The sequence below is a fragment of the Trachypithecus francoisi genome, unplaced genomic scaffold (assembly GCF_009764315.1).
Source record: "Trachypithecus francoisi isolate TF-2019V2 unplaced genomic scaffold, Tfra_2.0 Lachesis_group15, whole genome shotgun sequence".
Classification (NCBI taxonomy): Eukaryota; Metazoa; Chordata; class Mammalia; order Primates; family Cercopithecidae; genus Trachypithecus; species Trachypithecus francoisi.
The window spans coordinates 60046807-60069033 of record NW_022681460.1 but is presented as its reverse complement, the minus strand read 5'-3'; the positions used below and the strand labels follow the sequence as shown (position 1 = coordinate 60069033).

The 22227-nt window shown below is 43.7% G+C and overlaps 1 protein-coding gene across 3 annotated transcripts in view; it reads left to right on the top strand.

Moving 5' to 3' along the window:
• The window catches only part of SCAF8 (SR-related CTD associated factor 8), a 229674-nt gene that overhangs the window by 158911 nt on the left and 48536 nt on the right, over positions 1-22227 (top strand). For 2 of the 3 annotated variants that reach the window (XR_004442878.1, XM_033234978.1), the window contains one exon: positions 17324-18464. The exons of the other annotated variant lie outside the window; for it this stretch is intronic. The gene's annotated coding sequence lies outside the window, so the exon portion shown is untranslated. Of the gene's footprint in view, positions 1-17323; positions 18465-22227 lie in introns of those variants that run through there. 3 annotated transcript variants of the gene reach the window in all.

Here is a 22227-nt window from a genome sequence, read left to right as displayed (position 1 = left end):
ACTGAGATAGCACCACTGCATTCCAGCCTGGGGCAACAGAGTGAGTCTCTGTCTCAAAAAAAAAGAAAAAGAAAAAGAAAATGGAGGCCTTGGGAGACAGACCCTGACCCTGGAGAGACCCCCTGGACAAAGGTCACCTTCGGGGAAGTTAGAGAGACAACTCAGGGATCTGAAGAGACATCGGTCTGAAGATGTCTAGGCCCCTTTGGACCTGAGGTTATGTGGTCCTCATTCTATCATTTATATGTTCGTGTAGTGTGGGTACTCAAATCATCGCATGCTCCCTCCGCATTGGTGGTGTAAAAAGCTGTGCTATTTGAGATTGTCTCCTTGTTAGGAGTATGATTTGAACTGGAAAGTTTGGGTTATCTTGTATGGCAAAGGTATCCATTTCAACCTAGTTTCTTCCATGAGACCCATTCTAATCCTTCAGGGAGGAACTCGATTGAAATGAGAGGTCCTGGGAAGACAGGCAGCACAAGGAGACCACAAGGAGACCACAGGGAGATTGTAGGCCTAATTTGCATGCCCACACTCCTGGGTGCCAGAGAGCAGAGCACATTTTTTTGTTTATTTGTTTTGAGACAAAGTCTTGCCCCGTCACCAAGCTGGCAGTGGCTCGATCTCAGCTTACTGCAACCTCCTTCTCCCGGGCTCAAGCGATTCCCCTGCCTTAACCTCCTGAGTAGCTGGGACTACAGGCGCTCACCACCATGCCTGACTAATTTTTTAGTATTTTAGTAGAGACGGAGTTTCACCATGTTGAGAATGGTCTTGATCTGCTGACATTGTGATCTGCCTGCCTCAGCCTCCCAAAGTACTGGGATTACAGGCGTGAGCCACCACACCCGGCCCAGAGCACGTTTTTGTAGGTTAAAGTGAACTGTATTTTTTCCTTAAAGCTTTTAATTTTTTTTTCTTTTCAGATTAGGTGATAAGGATAGACATTTTAATATTTTTTAAGTTTTTAAGGATTTGTTTATTGTTGTAAATATTGATTGTTTGTGACAGAGTCTTGCTCTGTTACCCAGGCTGGAGTACAGTGGCTTGATCTTGGCTCACAGCAACCTCTGCCCCCCGGGTACAAACAGTTCTTGTGCCTCAGCCTCCCGAGTAGCTGGGACTACAGGCATCCACCACTGTGCCTAGCTATTTTATTTTTATTTTTTTATTTTTATTTTTGGTAGAGACTGGGTTTCACCATGTTGGCCAGGCTGGTCTGGAGCTCCTGGCCTCGAGTGATCCACCCGCCTCAGCCTCCCAGAGTGCTGGGATTACAGGCATGAGCCACTGTGCCCAGCCAATTATTATAAATATCAAAGTCCTCCCTTAGAACTTTGGTACAAGCCAGAGGTGCAGTGTCATTAACTATAACTGATAAATGATGGCAGCCTTCCTGGTTCTGGTCAGTGCTGCTGTGACCAGAACCTAAGGTCAGGTATTTGTCCTTGTCCTTTTGAACAGGAGAAGGGATTCAAGAGCCATGGGAACTTTGTTTCTGACATATTCTCAGGAATAGACAGGGATCCGCTGATTACTCTGATGGGGACATGTTGGACTAGTCATTGTACACACATTCCTTCCCACCCAAAATGGGAATGCTTATAGGAAATCAGGGAATATTTTTCCAGGTCACAGGTTTACCTTCTTAACACAATTTGAAAGCAATGTTAACTACTGACTTTCCAAAACTACACTCTAGAAGGCCAGGCTTTCTTTCCTAAATGGAGGCGGCCATCTCCGTTGCCTAGGATGCTCATTTTATGTGTTACGGCATTGGCCTGAAGGCCCTTAGTTTTCGATACTAGATGACTCCAGAGTGTTTCACTTTGCACAGGTCAGCCACCACTTCTCCTTCTTCCTCTTCTTCTCCTCCCTTCTCTCTCCTCTCCTCTCACTTTTTCACACTCCTCAAGCACTTGCACATTTTCTCTCTGTCTTAGAGAAAGCCCTAAAGAGCATCCTGTCTCAAATCAGGCCCATCCCACGTCCCCATCCCTTCTTTTCCCCGATCAGTTTTTTCTTACAGCGTGGTTCTGCTCACTTGGCATCACTCTGTCCACCCGTGTGTCCACTCCAGAGGTCAGAGGTGGGGGTTTATTCACCTTTTGTTTCCAGCTTCTAGGACAGTCCCAGGCAAGCGTGTCGTAAGCTCACAATTATTACCTGGTGAAAAAAAGGAGAGAACATGTAAAGGTGTATTTTTAGAGTCAGGGGTAAATAGGAAAGGATAAACATCTGAAAACCGTCTTCAGTTCTGGAGCACCCCCATCTTGCTGTAGAAATGAACACAACATATTATGCTAGTTCAGTGTCCTTGAGGTATCTGGCCCCTTGACTCCCTAGTAGAGTGCTAGATAATATGCAGGATGCCCAGTTAAGTTTAAATTGCAGATACGAAACAGACAATTTTTAGTATAAGTATGTCCCATGCAATATTTGGAATACATGTATGCTGAAAATTACTTCTCATATTTTTAATTTGCTACATTTGGCAACCGTACCCCCTAGTTTCCTGGTATGCATTGGCCATATGCAAGGACCTTTCAACATTCTCTACAGTTTTCCTAAAAGAAATCTGAGCTCTAATGTCAGCCTTGCCCCTGGTAATACCGCTGATTAGAGCCGAGGTTCATTCAGAACTTTTTTTGGACTGAAATATATATCATGAAATTCATATCATGAACTCTTTAGGGGAGAGTTGGATTTGTATATACAACTGTCCCCTAAACTCCACCTCTTTTTCTCCCTCCCAAGGAAACATTAAATATAAGTAAGAATGACTATTACAAGAATAACCTTGAGCCCTTCTGATTTATTATTTGAAACGAATCATTTGCAGGTTCAGACTTTATCATTGCAACCAAGCTTAGCAAATGACTCGAGACACCCCTCTCAGATGGTCTGGCATTACCCTGCAGATGCATGTAGAAGTTGAGGGTGGATGGCTTAGATTTTAGTGCTAGAAAATGAGGATTGTGGATTTTATTTTACATAAGAGATGTGTTGCTTTCTTTGCGAGAGAAAACATATCTTGGACCCAAAGAAGACTTTTCTAAAGAGATAGAGATGGCTCAGTAAAAGCCCGCCTCATTACGAGAAAAACAACCCGAAACATGTATGTTATTAAGAGTGGGTTAACAGTCTCATTTTTACATGTAACAAAGTGAAAGCAAAATTTAACTCCACTGACAGAGCCATTTAAGTGGTTGTAGTGACCAGATGAGAACATGTCCTGGATTACCAAAAAAAAAAAAAGTTGTAGTGAAAAAAAAAATAGTTGTAGTGAGAGTTTTTTTGAAAGTGCAAAATGAGAAATGAGTCTATCTTTTCAGAGTTAATATTCACCACCACGTTTTTATTTTTACTTTGCTATAAAAATGCCTAGGCAGGGCCGGGCGCAGTGGCTCAAGCCTGTAATCCCAGCACTTTGGGAGGCCGAGACGGGTGGATCACGAGGTCAGGAGATTGAGACCATCCTGGCCTACACGGTGAAACCCTGTCTCTACTAAAAAAAATACAAAAAACTAGCCGGGCAAGATGGCGGGCGCCTGTAGTCCCAGCTACTCGGGAGGCTGAGGCAGGAGAATGGCGTAAACCTGGGAGGCGGAGCTTGCAGTGAGCTGAGATCCGGCCAATGCACTGCAGCCTGGGCAACAGAGCAAGACTCTGTCTAAAAAAAAAAAAAATTGCCTAGGCAGTTTAAGAAATACCAGAGACATTAGAGGCCTGAGTCACAGAATAAACCAAAAATAAATCCACTGAGATAATCTTTAAATGATTACTTTGAAATGTAATTGACGATTTGATATAAATTTTTTAAAGACAAACGCTAACATAGTGCCCCATCTAAATTATACCTCGAGTTTAATTTCCTTTTCTTAAATAAGAAATAAATGAGTAGGCATAATATTTATATGAATCCCTTGGTTCCACTCAAGAACCTATTGCCAACAGTTTTGAGACTCCTGAAGCATGGTTACACATGATGTTAAGAATAATGCAGACGAGGCTGGGTGCAGTGTCTCATGCCTGTAATCCCAGCACTTTGGGAGGCTGAGGTGTGTGGATCACCTGAGGCCAGGAGTTTGAGACCAGCCTGGCCAACATGGTGAAACCCCATCTCTACAGAAAAATACAAAAATTAGCCAGATGTGGTGGTGCGTGCCTGTAATCCCAGCTGCTAGGGAAGCTGAGGCAGGAGAATCGCTTAAACCTGGGAGGCGGAGGCTACAATGAGCCAAGATCATGCCACTGCGCTCCAGCCTCGGTAACAGAGTGAGACTCTGTCTCAAAAAATAAATAACTCCGGGCATAGTGGCTCATGCCTATAATCACAGCACTTTGGGAGGCCAAGGTAGGTGGATCACCCGAGGTCAGGAGTTCAAGACCAGCCTGGCCAACATAGTGAAACCCTATCTCTACTAAAAATACAAAAATTAGTCGGGTGTGGTGGCATGCTCCTGTAGTCCCAGCTACTTGGGAGGCTGAGGCAGAAGAATCCCTTGAACCCGGGAGGTGGAGGTTGCAGTGAGCCGAGAGTGCACCACTACACTCCCGACTGGTGATAGAGTGAGACTCTGTCTCAATAAATAAATAGATAAATAATGCACATGAAATTGTGGCACACGAATGCCCACTTCCTGTCCCCTGGGCCTTCCTTGTTTTATTCTGTGACTCCTAGCAGTGGGCTTCCTCTTTGCTGTCTCATCGCTTTGCGTACCCTTGTTGCCCTGCATTGTGTCTGCCGAAGCCCAGCTCCTGCTATGTCCACCTTCTCCAGAGCGATACCTACTGAGCGTCCTGGGAGGTGTTCCAAAGCGTGAGCTACAGAAGGGGAGAAAATTCTAGCTTACCATAATTCTGAAGAGAAAGACAGCCAACAGTTTTGACAAAGCTTTTGGCCATCAGGCCCTTCCAAGATGATTTCCCCACGTGAGCTTTGCTGACAGCTCAAATCCAGCTGTGGGTCATGGATGCAAAGAAGCCCTTTGCCGGGCTGAGTTCATCTTACGCCCTTGCAGACGGTTCCTCCCATTTGACCTGCAATGAGAAGACCACAAACAGCTACAGCCGCAATAGGATGGAGCCCCTTATTGAGGGATGAGCAGTTCTCTGTTAAGGAAACGTCACAAAAAAGAAAATGGCCATAATTTTCTGGTTGTGTAATACTTTCTTACAAACAGTTTGCAGTCAGGGCTGTGCTGAAGTTGTCCTGGGACCTGTTGGAATATTTTGTTAGTTCTCCTGTCTCCCAGCCAAGCCACTTAAGGGAAGAACACCTAATCCTGTAATTTTTTTTTTTTCCCTTGAGATGGTGTCTCACTTTGTTGCCCAGACTGGAGTGCAAGGGCACGATGTCAGCTCACTGCAACCTCCACCTCCCAGATTCAAGCGATTCTCCTGCCTCAGCCTCCCGAGTAGCTGTACTACCATGCCCAGCTAATTTTTTTGTAGTTTTAGTAGAGACGGGGTTTCGTCAGATTGACCAGGCTGGTCTTGAACTCCTGACTTCGGGTGATCTGCCCACCTCAGCCTCCCAAAGTGCTGAGATTACAAGCATGAGCCACCATGCCTGGCCAAACCCTGTCCTTCCTTGCAATCCAGTGTCACCCAGTTTTGCAGTCCCTTGTGGTGGATGGAGTGCCAGGTAAAGAGTCGGCCTTTCCACTGGCACACAAAGGAGTCCATTTACTATACAGTTTGTTTAGCACTTACATACAAATAATAACTGTACTTATTAAGATTTTTTTGTGGCCCATTTCTCATTGTATATATGATGAAGGGAGAGAAAGAAAGAGAAAAAAAGATTATTTAGAGCCAACTTGTGTTTCTGACATTTTTACAACACCTGACACTGAATGGAGGCGGTCATCAATCCTGACTTACTGTTTGTAAAGTGGATTGAGCTCTCCTACGATACACATTACGATTTCATGCCCAGGGAAACATTTCAGTCTCCCAGAATGTGGTGCCTGATGTTGACAAGGATCTGGCTCCAAAAGGCAACAAGCAGTCATGAAGGGCACACTTCAATCAAGAAAATGTCCCATAGTTCACAAGAAGAGAGTGTCATCCTAGGGAATCTCTGGGCTTTCTTGTGTGGATCCAGGAGTATGTTGCATCTGTAGTGGTCCCTAATTTGAACAGATTCATTGGTAGTGCTTAAAATCATTTCAGAACTAGCCTTTCCAAACAATTATACGTTATATATTAGATGAGTGGCTTTCAACCCGTATCACAGAGGCTGTGACACAGGAATATATAGGGCCCCCTAAGGGACTGGGTCAACTCAGTTTCCATCCAAGCTGCTGGACACTCATGTTTTACATGTTGGACTCAGCTTGAAAAATAGGAAACTAATTGCAAACTAATGCCTGAGCACCTTGGCATTCCTGGTGCTAACATTTAGGGTTTCAGCTATTACAAACCAACACGTAATGTAATACTATAATTTTACTAAGGCACAAAATGTGAATAGCATTGACTACAAGGCAGGTGGGTGGCCATGTGTCACTCAGGTGGGTGAATCAGCCTCATTGATTGCTGCCATCCATACCCCACGCAGCCTTTTTTTTTTTTTTTTTTTTTTTTTTTTTTTTTTTTTTTGAGATGAAGTCTTGCTCTGTTGCCAGGTTGGAGTGCAGTGGCGCGATCTCAACTCACTGAAACCTCTGCCTCCTGGGCTCAAGCGACTCTCCTTCCTGAGCCTCCTGAGTAGCTGGGATTACAGGTGCTACCACCATGCCCAACTAACTTGTATTTTTAGTAGAGACGGGGTTTCACCATGTTGGCCAAGCTGGTCTCGAGCTCCTGACCTCAAGTGATCTGCCTGCCTCGGCCTCCCAGAATGCTGGGATTACATGCCTGAGCCACTGTGCCCGGCCACCACAGCCTTTTTTACTCATCATTGCATACCTATTTTAAGAGGGGGGATTACATACTATGATGTGATTTGTAATTTGGGGATTTGCTAATATCTGAGATGTGTCCCTCACAAATGTCAGGGTCTTCTGTGAAGAGGTACAGGCCCGGACAGTGATGGAGTGCACGTGCCTTGTCGGGGGTGTTGTGTGTGAGGTGTGTTTGCAGATGTTGCACGCTGTTCACCTCTGAGCATGTGAGGGAATTCTCTGTGGGTTGCTGATTCAGCATACTTCAGCTCTCAAATACTGCAAAGGAAAGGAAGAGATTTTCTTTTCTTTCTTTTTTTTTTTTTTTTTTTTTTTTTAAAGACAGATTTTTGCTCTTGTTGTCCAGGCTGGAGTGCAATGGTATACAGTCTTGGCTCACTGCAACCTCCACCTCCTGGATTCAAGCGATTCTCCTTCCTCAGCCTTCCGAGTAGCTGGAATTACAGGCGCCTGCCACCACGCCCAGCTAATTTTTTGTATTTTTAGTCGAGACTAGAATTCACCATGTTGGCCAGGCTGGTCTGGAACTCTTGACCTCAGGCAATCTGCCCACCTCATCCTCCCAAAGTGTTGGGATGACAGGCATGAGCCACTGCTCCCGGGCCTCGATTTTCTTGCCCCAAATCCTAGCGGAGGCTTCTGAGGAATATGATTATGGAAAGTCACCCATTTTTTTAAAAAAATCATGTCTTGTTGTGTTCTATCCTTTTGGATCTGCCCAAGAAAACTGTTCGTGAATCTGCTGTGTTTGTAGAAAAAGAGTATCTATTAGTGGTTCATTAATTTGGGTCATGTTTTTAGTTCTCAGTGAGCTCGTTAAAATAAGACACTGTTCCTTTTTTTTTTTTTTTTTTTTTTTTTCAGAATTAGTTTCACTCTTGTTGCCCAGGCTGGAGTGCAATGGATGGCATGATCTCGGCTCACTGCAACCTCCGCCTCCCTCTGTTGAGGCTATTCTCCTGCCTCAGCCTCCTGAGTAGCTGCAATTACAGGCATGTGCCACCACACCCGGCTAATTTTGTATTTTTAGTAGAAATGGGGTTTTGATGTTTGGTCAGGCTGGTCTTGAACTCCTGACCTCAGGTGATCCACCCGCCTTTGCCTCCCAAAGTGCTGGGATTACAGGCGTGAGCCACTGCGCCCGGCCGACACTGTGCCTTTCTAAAAACTGTAATTCCACTAAAGAAAAAACAGAGAGAGAGACAAGCAGTTCAAGTATAGTCTTAGGTTAGAGATAGTAGGAACCTTAGCTGAGTCGTCCTTGCTCTGTGGTTTCAAGTGTAAAAATAACCCTAATTATGGTATTTGCTACATTGTGCCCACTTTACAGACATGAAGCTCTGGTTTCTATAAGTATATGCATACAAGCAAAGATCTAGTGAAGGTATAGCTGAGTCCTCCCATCAAGGGCAGCTGGGCATGGTCCCTGCAAGAACTTTTTCTGGCCGTTCGTCCCCTCCTAACCTTGCACCACCCAGGGCTGTGGGTAGGTATTCCTGTCCTAGGTATTCCAGGGGTCGCTTGTCCCTTGGGCTTCATTTTCTGGCATCCCAGAAGAGTGAGTGACTTGTCATTTCCTTGACTACGTCATGTCAGTTCTTTGCCACTAATTCAGTTTGCAAATGAGTTTCTTCAGCTATTTAAAAAAAAAAAAAAAAAAAAGCATCTGCTCAAATGGGCAGCCATATAGTCTCTCCAATTCAGTTGTGGAGACAGCTGAGGACACCAGATTGATTTTATTTCAGCAAACTGGATATATGAAAATTGAAGATTTTTTTAAATGGGTGATTGTTCACTTTTTGAAAGGTTTCTTTGCCTACAAAAAGATTAACAATAGGATTTCTTTGAATATTTACTTCTTACAGCACACTAAAAATAAGATGTAATTAATGCCTTGAGTTTTTAGAGCATACTTTATGCATAAAGGTGGCACGCCTGTAAGAAATATTGAAAGTTTTTTAAAGTTAACATTTAAAATTATTAAAAATTTTCATCTGATGGGTTCAATTCTACTAAAAAACAATCTTGATAGTTTTCACTCTAGTCTTCAAGGGGAAGAATACATCCTACTAAATGATAGTTGAGGCTGGGTGTGGTGGCTCATGCCACCACTTTGACTCATTCCCAGCACTTCGGGAGGCCAAGGCAGGAGGATCAGCTGAGGTCAGGAGTTCGAGACCAGCCTAGTCAATATGGTGAAACACTGTCTCTACTAAAATACAAAAATTAGCTGGGCGTGGTGGTTATGTGCCTGTAGTCCCAGCTACTCGGGAGGCTGAGGCAGGAGAATCGCTGGAACCCAGGAGGGGGAGGTTGTAGTGAGCTGAGATCGTGCCACTGCATTCCAGCCTGGGTGACAGAATGAGACTGTATCTCAAATTAAATTAAATTAAATTTAAAAAATAGTTTGAACATGCCAGATTTTAAAGTGAGAGCAGCACATCATGTGACCTGCCATACGTTAATCTTACAGTATTGTTCTTGGAAACTTAAAGTGACACCTTTTTACCTTTAAGCTAGAAGAAGAAGGATCTGAAGCCAGCTCTCATGTAAAATGCATCAGCTCTCAGCATCAACCTGCAGTCTGAAGGCCTCCAAGCAGTCGAGGTGATTGTACTGCCCATGGAATCAGTGTCATGAAGCTGCTTATACACATGGCCTAAAATGATTATGTGCTGAGCAGGTAGACTTTCCTCTTCCAGGATAGCTATTTAGTATTATTCCATTTCATTGAATGTTGAATGGCCGTTAAGCCCCATGTCCGGGAGTCTAAATCTTACCAAGATGAATTCAGATGTTGGCCCTGGCTGTGGGGAGTCTGCATTCTTACTTTCCTAGCCTATCAACATGGCAGTCTGCTATCAGGTGACAGAGTGGTTGGTGCCTTGAACAACCTGTGTTTGTCCTCTTTCTCTTGCAGCTTCTTGTCCCATCTCCCAACCTCCGCCATAAAGGCCAGTGTGTCAGGGTGTCAAAGTGCAGAATTGTCAGGTCATATATAGTCAAAAACAATCAGGTGTGGTTCTCTGTGAGCTGTTAGCAGAAATTCCTTGGATTTTTTTCTTGTACCTCAACAGGAGCATGAGCATTGACTTTCTTTTTGAACACAGGTGTCTTGATTCCTAGTTATTTGTGGTGATTCTCTGATCCAAGTAGGAATGGCCCAGAGATGGAGGGGAGAGTGTTGGGAGGTGGAGGGGGAAAGAGGCGGCCCATTTAGTTTCTGGGGCTGGGGAGCAGGGTGGAGAAAGGGCATATCCTGATTCCCTACTGTCTAGTGAGGTGGAGAATGTGTGGTCAGCATGCTCACTGCCACCGGACCTATGAGAAGGTGGTGGTCTCTTTCATCACCTTTTAAATCAATAACAGAGGAGCTCCCAGTCAAGGAAAGGAGGGGGAAGATGAGGATGTGAACAGGGCTCTCCCGGAGACATGGCCAAGGGAGGCTGGTGACTGGGCAGCCTTACCTACTGGGAAGGCCTTGCAGAGGAGGCAGCCTTAGGTAGAGAGGTGTGGCTGACTGAGCCCCCTCAAGTTGAGCAGAAAGGGCAGAGCATCCCAGGCGGAGGAAATGGGAAACCCCGGCCTTGCTCCTGTAACTGCAGGTGTCAATAGACATCTCTGCCGTCCCCTTGGTCCCCAGGGCTGCCTGAGAATGCGGCTGGCAGAAGGAAGAACAGGTACCCTTCCAGCCTCTCACTCAGTCCCCACAGTTAGCCTCAGGGGCGGTGTTAATCTCCACTTGACAACTAAGGAAAGTCAGAGTAGCTAAGGAACTTGCCCAAGGAGTGCACGCCTAATAAAGAACAAAACCAAAGATGCAAACCCAGTGCATCTGATTCAGATCCCCAGTGCATGCTTCTCCCCTGTGTGCTCACCTGCCTCCCCATGGGCCTGCTTAAGGGGTTCTGCCATGCCCTGAGACCCTATGCTCTGGGACCTCGTGCCTCCCTCTCAGCAGCTCACAACTTGCTGCCATAAGTGTCTAAAAACAAAAACAGAAAACACTTATGGAAATGGCTCAATCCATCATGGTCCCAAAGTTCACATAATATTTGGATTATTCGCACCAAATGACGTAATTTTTCAGGATATAATATCTGAGATATTTGAATAAAATGAACAAGGGGCATTGTAGGACCGAGAGTCAGAGCATCACTTGGATTCTCAATCGTATGTTCCTGGGCAAGTGTAGAACCTCTGAGCTTGTTTTCTGGTGTTAAAATGAGAGCCTTGTGCCTGGCAATTCCTAATTCCTGATTTAGGGCTCATAGAATCCCTCTTTCCATGGTGGTAGACTTAAGTTGCTTCTTTGGGGACTCTCAAGGATCATGCGAGTGATGCACTTGTGGATAGGATGCAGGAAACACGATCTCAGTTAACAGAGGAGCCCTGGGTATCCCCCATCACAGGAATAAACTTCCCTAATAGGAAATGATTGCCGTGATGTTATTGTAATTATTCTTAACACTGGATACTTGAAAAGACATGACTTCATATTGTTCTAATCTAATGGAACATAGCTCCACACATTTTAAGTAGATTTTTAACTACAGAACAATAAAACATTTAGCAAATTATGTTCAAACGTGTCTGCACACACTGATACTTTCAGCTCGGTGCCAGCCGTTCTGCTCCCATCTGGGCTGACCAAATGGATCAGCTGGATGAGGCAGCTTGGGTTCTGGCATCCATGAGCAACTCTGGCACCTTCCCTTCCACATGGCAGGGCAGGCTGGCTGAGGCTTGGAGCTGAACGTGGTTGGGAGAGGCCCTCATTCAAACCGAGTTTCCTTGGTACTGCTCCATCTTGTTTTTAGCCCACTGGTTATTAATCCCGTGTCACTAGTGCTGGGACAAATCGCTCATGTTGAAATTCTGTCTCCTGGCGTCTTAATCACATGCCTTCATCTTTTGTGGAGCACAAAGGGAGAGGAGGACGTCAGGATGCCAGTTGCCAGCTTTGCTGATTACTGGCAGCTCTCATAAGAGCTTCACCGGGGGAAATTGGAGATTAATTTTAAAAGGGTCAGAGCCTCTCTATAGATGGTATCTCCATATTGTCCTCCTAGCCTTCTCTTTCTCAGCTATAATTTATAGATGATTCTTCAGGCTGTACGCAGTTTACACCCTGCTAATAGGTCATTTGGAAATCAGCTAAGAGGGGCAAATGATAACTAGATCACAGGAGCCTCTACATTGTAACTGAAGTTGGCTGGGCTCAGTGGCTCACACCTGTAATCCCAGCACTTTGGGAGGCTGAGGCCAGCGGATCACCTGAGGTCAGGAGTTCCACACCTGCCTGGCCAACATGGTGAAACCCCGTCTCTACTAACAATACAAAAATTACCCAGGCATGGTGGCATGCACCTGTAATTGCAGCTACTTGGGAGGCTGAGGCAGGAGAATCGCTTGAACCTGGGAGGCAGAGGTTGTAGTGAGCCGAGATTGTGCCACTGCACTCCAGCCTGGGTGACAAAAGACTCTGTCTCCCAAAAAAAAAAAAATTAGCAGTGTGTGGTGGTGCACTATTATAGTCCCAGCTACTCAAGAGGCTGGGGTGGGAGGATCACTTGAGCCCAGGAGTTCCAGGGTGCAGTGAGCTGTGATTGTACCACTCCGCTGCATCCTGAGTGACAGAGCAAGACCCTGACTCTAAAAAATAAAAACTGAAGGTAACTCAATGTCTCTTTCTTCATGCAGTTGGCCCCTTGTGGTTGTTTCTCTGAGGAGCCACTCTGCCAGGTCCTTTCCCTCTGTCCCTCTTCTGTGACCTCATAAAATTGACCTGGAAGCCTGGTCACCATCCCTTAGTTGGATTTCTGTAGGTGAGAGGGGATGTCACTGTTTTCGAAGCAGCTGGGCCTCCCTGCAATGCTGAGCACTGCTGGGCCCTCATCAAGACACAGTCTCAACTGGGCATGGGGCTCACGCCTGTAATACCAGCACTCTGGGGGGCCAAGGTGAGCAGATCACCTGAGGTCAGGAGTTCAAGACCAGCCTGGCCAACATGGTGAAACCTCATGTCTTCTAAAAATACAAAAATTAGCTGGGCGTGGTGGTGCACATCTGTAATCCCAGCTACTTGGGAGGCTGAGGCACAAGAATCACTCAAACCCAGGAGGTGGAGGTTGCAGTGAGGTGAGATCACGCTGCTGCACTCCTGCCTGGGTGACAGAGTGAGACTCCATCTCAAAAAAAAGAAACAGTCTCGTGGGCTGCAGTGTAGGGTGACTGCCCAGATGTCTGGTTGTTGAGGTATGTAGGGGAAGCAGCCTTTGAAAGAAAAGGCATATAATTTTGGGGTCAGGTGTACTTAGCTTGAAATCCAGTCTCTGTCACTTTCTAGGTGTGTCATCTTGGCTAAGTTATTTAACCCCTTTGAACCTCAGTTTTTTCATTTGCAGTGTGAGTTTAATGAATACATCTAGGTTGGTGCAAAAGTAATCGCGGTTTTGCCATTACTCCCCCACTTTTTTTTTTGAGACAGAGTCTTGCTCTATCGCCCAGGCTGGAGCATAGTGGCACCATTTCGGCTCACTGCAACCTCTGCCTCCTGGGTTCAAGCGATTCTTCTGCCTCAGCCTCCCGAGTAGTGGGATTACAGGCATGTGCCACCACACCCAGCTAATTTTTGTATTTTTAGTAGAGGCGGCGTTTCACCATGTTGGCCAGGCTGGTCTCAAACTCCTTACCTCATGATCTGTCCACTTCAGCCTCCCAAAGTGCTGAGATTACAGGCGTAAGCCACAGTGCCCAGCCGCCATTACTTTAAATGGCAAAAACCGCAATTACACTTGCACCAACCTAATACTTTTCAGGTCTGTTTGGCTGGATTAAACAAGCGATGTAAGTTACCTGACAGCAGGGGACTCCCAGCCAGTGACATCTGTTTGAGCAGCACCTTCATTTCCATTTGCCTTCATTGTCATCCATTTTATGAAAGAATCACTGTACTATGCATTTAGAAACCAAGGACAGTTATAGCAAATGCATCGTTTATGGCAATTTGTGCTGCAGAAAACTGGTTCTAAAATGTTTCATTTTCCTCCAGGTATTCTGCCTCTACACTACCACTTCTCAAATTTATTTCAAAGACGTTTTATCCTTTGCACCATATTCCCTTTGAAAAGTAGGGATTTGGCCCTCCTACTGTTTATTTACTATGAAATTAGAGCTAGTATTATGGGAGCTCAGTGCACACTGGTAACTGTTTACAAAAGGTGATCCCTGACTCTGTGAGAATGCACTTCTTCACAAGAACTATAGCTGTGTATGGAGTTTGAAGTAAGCCCACCTGTTTGTCATGTCCCCTCAGCATGGATCTCTGATCCAGATACTTCACAGATCTCTGGAGTAGGTAAATGAGTGTGTGTGAGAGACTAGGCTTTATTTACTTATTTATTTGTAGAGATAGGCTCCCGCTATGTTGCCAGGTTGGTCTTGAACTCCTGGCCTCAAGCAGTCCTTCTGTTTCGGCTTCCCAAAGTGCTGGGATTATAGGCATGAGCCACTTGAGTAGGCTTTGAATGCAGCAGCTCATGCTGGGTTTGACACCTAAAAATGGAGCTGCAGAGCATATATAGTGGGTGTCTGCTTAGTGGCTCAGCATACGCCAAAACACCATGCACAATGGAGAAAGCAGGAACTGGGGATCGAAAGCTGATAGGCTCAGAATTCTAGCTCTGCTGTTTGCCATGAGACACTGGGCAAAGCACATCTCTGATGCTCAGTTTCTTTCTTTGTGGAGATAGTTATATCTATTTTGCAAGTCCTGATTATGCAGAGACATTAATCACATATCACACAAGATCCAGTCGTTATGTTCTGTTATATCCATTTTGCAAGAATTCTTTATAAAGCCCTTAATATATGAGTGCCAATAGTAGTAATAACACTATGCAGAAGAGATGAAGAACATAGGAAATATAAATTCATCAATATTCAGTGTTGGGAGCAAGAGACAGTGTGTGTGTTGTTTTGTTTTGTTTTATTTTTTTAAAAAAAAGAAAACAGTGAGCACCGACCTTGGGCAGGTCGCCTGAGCTCACTCATCTCAGCTGCCTCCCCAAGCGGAAGCTGGCTCCCTTGTTGTAAGGACCAGAGCACAAACATGAGAAGCCTTTGCAAACTAAAGCACTCTCCAAGAGACACTGTCAAGCCCATCATTTCCATGCCTCTGTACTGTTGCTTGCATTTCTACTTTTCAATACCCACCGTCTTCAGCGAGGAATCATTTCACGCGTACTTGTAGCGATGCCATCAGGCACTTACAATACATACTAAATCATCCCAGAGGCCTGGTGTGGTGTCTCACACCTGTAATCCCAGCACTTTGGGAGGCCGAGACGGGCAGATCACTTGAGGTCAGGAGTTTAAGACTAGCCTGGCCAACATGGTGAAACCCCATCTCTACTAAAACTACAAAAAGTAGCCAGGCATGGTGGTGCGCGCCTGTAATCCCAGCTACTCAGGAGGCTGAGGCAGAAAAATCACTTGAACCCAGGGGGCCGAAGTTGCAGTGAGCCGAGATCGCACTACTGCACTCCAGCCTGGGCGTCAAAGTGAGATCCTGTCTCAAAACCAACAACAACAGCAACAAAATCATCCCAGAAAGCCATGGTCATAAAAATACTTGCCAGAATCCCATAATAAATTTTACTTACATTTTAAGTTCATTTGTTGAAACAGAAACATTTATTTCTCTTACTTGGCAACAAAGAAACACACATTTAATCTGTGTTAGTGTATGTGCCTGTGTTTACACGTCATTTTATAGGTCCCCACTCCATAATTTGAGTGAATTTGTATCATTTTCTTTTTGTTCACCATTGTGGTCTCTGTGCCTTTACCACATGAATACCAATTTGCTGTGGACAACTGCCCGATCCGGTTACAACCTGGCAACTCTTATCCAGATTTAAGAAAATGACTGTGTAACTTTAGTCTTGTTGCTATTGAGAGTCAAATGACCGAGTTTATCTTCACTGCCTTTTTCTTTCCTAGGTAGCTTTTAAGTCAGCTTGTTTAAGTCAGCTTTTAAGTTTGAAGAATAAACTCATTCTCAAAACACTTAGAATAATCCAAGTAATAGATGATGTTTTGGCACCAGTTTTGTGTGGATCGTTCACACATTTCCCTCTATGCCAAAAGCACGGTAGAAAGATGAAAAATATTTCAGCCACCTTTCTTGTCACACATGACAACAGGATGCCTTAAAATATATGATGCTGGGCGCAATGGCTTACACCCGTAATCCCAGAAGTTTGGAAGGCCAAGGTGGGTGGATCACCTGAGGTCAGGAGTTCGAGATCAGCCTGGCCAAAATGGTGAAACCCCGTTTCTATTAAAAATACAAAAAAACTAGACGGGCATGGTGGCGCGTGCCTGTAGTCCCGGCTACTCACGGGGCTGAGTCAAGAGAATCGCTTCAACCCAGGAGGCGGAGGTTGCAGTGAGCTGAGATTGTGCCCCTGCACTCCGGCCTGGGTGACAGAGCAAGGCTCCATCTCAAAAAAAAAGCATTCATTTTAGGGTGAGACTATGTTTAGGTCCCATCTCTGCTACCAGACATGTGTCTTGGTAAAGTTACTTGGCATAGTTACTTAAACTAGTCCAACTAGTTGAATTATATAACTAGATAGTAGGCTCCTACAGAATGCTTCTATGTCGTTATGCTTATGAATGTATTTTTCAACTTTTATATGATTATTTCTTAATTTAAGAAAGCCAACAGGGACCAAAAAAAGACACTTTTTTGACCTTAAGACAGCAAAAGATGTGAAAACATGGGGATGTGTATTTTCAGAATTTTGTATCCATCACACATTTAAGATTTTAATGGACTTCAAGATGCTAATAGATATTTTGAAATTTCTCTGGAAATTCACTTGGTTCTCAGTTCCAAGCTGAACAAGGACCACGGGCACCCAGGTGTAGGTATTTTGTAAGCCACAACTTGAGATGGTCGTACCTGGTGATGCTCTGTAAGGAGCTAAGAAGGCAGGACCACACGATCCTGTTAAAAGGTAGCACTGGATGGCCTTCTTTTTAGACATGCTCCACTGAAGCCTTTTCATCTACATGGGAAGGAACCAAGGCCCAACAAGTTTAGGTGACTGTGTTAGTTATTGGCAGATTCATGTGTGGAGCCTGGGTCAGCTGACTTCCAGGACAGGGCTGTCTCCTGAACCATCCCAGCATTTGGAGAGCAATGAACACTGCATGACGTGGTTCTTCCTGCTCTGTTAGAAGAAGGCATGGCATTTTAGAGCACAGAAATTCATCAAACATTGAAACATTTGCTGTTGTATTGACACCATCTTTTCTTTAGGAATGATCTTGGAAAAAACTAGGAAAAGTTATTCCATGGACCAGTGATGACCAGTTATTGTTCCTTTTGTCAACAGGCAAGATGATGATGAATGAAGTCCTGGCAGCTTCCTGTGTCCCAGGCCTTGTAGAAATAAATGAGACAGACGTGCTTCAAAGTTCTAATGTGCATCACATCGGATCTTGTTTAAGGAAGCGTTAAAAGGAACCCACCGTTACCTATTGAGAAGGCTCTGTGCTGTCAGGCATTGTTTCTGATTGAATCCAGAGGTTGCAAGCATGCCTCCCTGTATTACCTGTTGGAGCAGGTTTAATTTTATAAATTTTAAACACAAACTCTATGAGTTTCTAGTTCATAATTGTTCTTTTTGGGGATCCACTCAGATGAACAGTATTGCATCTGTAAGAGATACCCACTTCCACAGGACCAGATTTGATTGCAATATCAGTGGCAACAGACTCCATCTGTAGCATCATCCAGTACCAGTGATGGGAAGGACAGATGGCAAGGAAACCCTTCAGGCGGGGAGAGAAAAAGTCATATTGTGTTGGACCTACAGATTACTAGAACCATAGCTTTAGTAAACCAAGGCTTTTTTTCTTGAACACAATCTGTGTAGACTGTGTAGTTCTTGATTGGTGGCTTTAATCCATTGTCATTAGGTATCTCCTTGAACATTCTCAAACACTGAAAATCTTAAGCTTTCATTAAAAAAAAAAGTAAATGCAGCTTTCAGAAAATCCAGGATTCAGTACAGACTTCCAAGTGTTTGACTTCAGCCTCCCTGTCCTGTAATTACCAACAGCAGGTACCCAGGTGGTAGACAAGAAGCCTTGCAGGATAGATAAGGAAATGAGGATGAACAAACATATCACATGGTATCATAAACATACTTTATAAGTACATTTCTTATTAGCTTCTTATTCGGGCAGAGATTATAAAAGTTTGCTGCAAGTATCCGGACCAGGATTTGTGTTTTGGAAATTATCAGTGTTCACAATACCTGCAGGGAAGAAAAAAATATAAAAACTCAAATATGAATACTGTTTACACCCAAAAGAACATTTTTATCATTCTTTTCTTTGTTTTTGGCTCTGTCAAAAATTAAAGTGCTTGGAATGCTGTAGTCTGTGGTCTCTTGAAATTTAATCAATGAGAACCTAGCATTTTCACAGTATGCTGTCACTTTGGACATTCATAATAAAAATTGAAACTAATTTTGGTTGTTAGTCATTTATTTTGCTGTGTAGCTTAGTGCATCTTTTGTGGTCTGTCTGTGCCTAGTAACTGAGCAGTTTGTATGTATAGAGATGTAGAGATACATTCATAGTTGAAGGCTTTCACTGTTGTTTTCTATATTTGAATAACCACTCTCTTTATTTATTGAAAGGCCAAGAGATTTTTGAATGCCAAGGCCTTTTTGAATATGCATTCTATAACACCGATTAAAATCAATTCCTGAGGATTATACCTAAGCTTTCTTGAGTTTCTCCTTACAGCAGATTTTCTATTAAATTGATTATAATTATATTTTCTTTTACAAGTAGTAAGTAGAAAACTAGAGAAGGCTATAGGTAATATAGTGGCAATTATAGGCTTTTCAATAGGATCTTTATTTGTTTGATTCTCTGCCCGGTAGTGTTGGAATATTGTTTTATGTATTCCATCATATTGCAGTAAGAAATAAAACAGCTCCAAAGAAACACAGACATGTGAGCCTATGTAGAAACTTAGATCTTGCTTGGCACCTGTACCAAATTTGATATGGCAATGAGAAAAGATCCCTTTCCTTCTATTCTTTTGTAACTAAACTTGCAATTGGCAAACATCCATCTAGCTCCCACTTCCCACCCCGTCAAGCCCCCACCTCCCACAAAGGAACAGTATGGATTTGTGACTAACCTCACCATTCTTGTGCACATATGAGCAAATGATTTGGGAAATTAAATGGGGAAAAAAATAGAAGTTTCTGAGGTTCTTTTCGGTGGATAGGGTGAGAGGAGAAACAGAATAGCAAATGAAGTTAAAAGAGGATCATTCCTTCAGCACTGGGTGCATATGCAGTCAGCACTTAGCTGGAGGTGCTTTTCCAATGACCAGGTGCACACGAAGGCCCATCTGTTGGAAGAGTATAATCTTTTTAAAATCCCAAGGCAGCATAATAGGGGCAGAGGTTGATGCTTTTGTTCCCTGGATGAATTCCCTTTTCAGAAGCTCCCGCTCCCCTCGACCTGAGCATCTGGACAGGCTCTCTGTGTAAATCGGCAAGAATATTGAACAGTCCGCACTCCATCCCTGCTTCAGTCCATTGCAAAGGAAAGCTTTCAAAAGTCACGGTTCTCCAGGGACTCGAAGCATTTCGAGCTGGTTTTTAAAACAGTATTAAGTGACTTTGACAAACTGAAGCTATTTGGTATTTGAACAATTAGAAAGAATCCCCCATGGGGGTTGTTTGGCTTTGTAAGTAAATGCTGGCCTCTCACTTGAATTCCAATACAGAGATCTCAATTCAAATGAGATGGGTGGTCTTAGGCAATTTCTTTGTGGTTAATAAATTCCTCATAGAGGGGGGAAAAAACTATTTCAGAATGGCCTCCACAAAGGAATTACCCATAGATGATTACTTTTATCCAGAGTAATTTGTGTTTTAAATGATTTTAAAGTATAAGCAGTTAAGAAAGTCATGAAGTTTGACGCTTTAGAAGAATGCCTCCTTTCATTCATTATTAATGATTTCCCCAAATCCACTATTTCTGCATCTATGTATGAAAACTGAAGAACATTCCAGACATTGGTGGTGGCATCAAATCCAATCATTGTTATAACTGAGCTTTCTCTTGGAGGACTCTTTAAAGGTTACAGAGAGAGGCAGCTTGGCGCAGTGTGTAGACTGGCACAGTGTGTAGACTGGCTCATAGTTACAGTTTTATAGATGTTTTCTGTACCTTTTAGTATCTGTGAAAAATACTATATTTACTCCTTTTATTTCTTCTGAGGCACACATCTCTTTCAAAAACTTTTTTTAATATCATAGAAATATATTCTATCTGTGAGCTATAAGGAAATAAAATGATGCTCATTTTCATTCATTCTTATATTATTACAAAACTAAATCATTTCTCAATCCTATAAGATACAAATCAATTGCCTATTATTGTAGATGACTTAGGAAAGAAGATTGTAAACTAGAAAAAATATACATGCATTTTTAGTCCAGACTTTTAAAACTACAAGTTCAAGCACTGTATTCAGATATATTTTCTAAAAAGATATCATTCATAAAATTGATGCAAATTTTAAAATCCACTAAAGGATCCATAGTGCTAGAAATAAATGTGGCTTTCAGTTGGCCGTGACTCTCAGCTTGCACAATTGGGGAAAAGCCCGAATATGCCTCTTTTTAATTTTGTCTGCTTGATCATGGGATGGGAAGAATATTACTGAGTGGAAGCAATTGCTATTGCAAAGATGTTTTGCAAAACTTTATGAAGACTGTGGCAAATGTTATCTTGTATCTCAAGGGACCTTGTGTGGAGAGTTGCACTGATATTTAGAAGTTCGCACACGGTGTCACACAGGCCAAGAGCCACAGCAGTCAGAAATGCAAGGGGGACCTCCCTGCTTCTTACAGCATCATTCCCACCCTTTCATTACAACAGAAAAGGAAAAAGCTAACGAGGAAAAGGAAGTAACTTTTGCCAGAAATGTCCATGAAATTGCGGGCTTTCTTTTCCCTGTGTAATGTGAGTGCAGAAATGTCCATGCACTAGAGGGTTTTCTTTTTTTGTTTTTTGTTTGTTTACCTTTAGATGGAGTCCCACTCTGTGGCCCAGGCTGGAGTGCAATGGCGTGATCTCGGCTCACTGCAACCTCCACCTCCCAGGTTCAAGCAATTCTCCTGCCTCAGTCTCCCAAGTAGCTGGGATTACAGGCACCTGCCACCATGCCTGGCTAATTTTTGTATTTTTAGTAGAGATGGAGTTTCACCATGTTGGCCAGGCTGGTCTTGAACTCCTGACCGCAGGTGGTCCACCCGCCTTGGCCTCCCAAAGTGCTGGGATTACAGACATGAACCACCGCACTCAGCCCAAGGGCTTTCTTTATCCTGTGTGATGTGAGTGCACTCACAAGTACACATAGCATAGGACTGAAGGCCATAAGCAGAGTGACTAGAATCCTCTTAGGCCACAAAAAAGCAAAACTCTCAAAGGTGAGGCCTGGCTGGGGACTGCCAGGAGAGCGCAGGGACCAAGAGGCCAGCTCTGGGTTCTGCAACAAGAGCTGGGGCTCCAGTACCCCAGAAAGGGATTCCCAGGTTCTCACCTCATGTACGGCAGGTGTGGCCACAACCAAAGCCCCACCTTCTTCACACTGACTCCAGGTCCTGTGCTTGTTTTTTTTATTAGAATCTTGCAAATTTGTCTCCAAATACCAATATTCCTTCATTCATCCAACACATATGTATCTAGTGCTTACTAAATACACAGTGCGGTGCTTGAGATCAGAAATGGAACAATGCATTAAAATTATTCTTGAGCATGTCAGTAGGACGTGCATGTTCAATGGGAATACGGGTGTGTATTGCAGCTTAAGCACAAGATGAATGCAAAGGAAGCTCACAGAGGCAGATGCAAATCAGTAGTTTCCCTAAAAATGACTTGTTCTTTATTAGCTCAACTTGCCACTATCATAAAAAAGAAAACAGTTCTTACTGTTTAGTCTTTTGCTGTTTACTAGCCAGTAACACATTTATAGTTTTATTTGGATTGGAGAACCAAGAGATTATATTGACTTATACTAGTGAACGCCTCTTTTCTAAACCCTGAAACTCTAGCAAGGATATAGGTCCCACCATCCATGAATGCTGCCTTTGAATTCAACATGAGAAGTGACCCGTTTCACCTGTAAACGGGGTGGGGGAACTCAAAATACTTTCAAACACAAGGACTTTGGCTTTACAACGTTTGGAAAATTACAGAC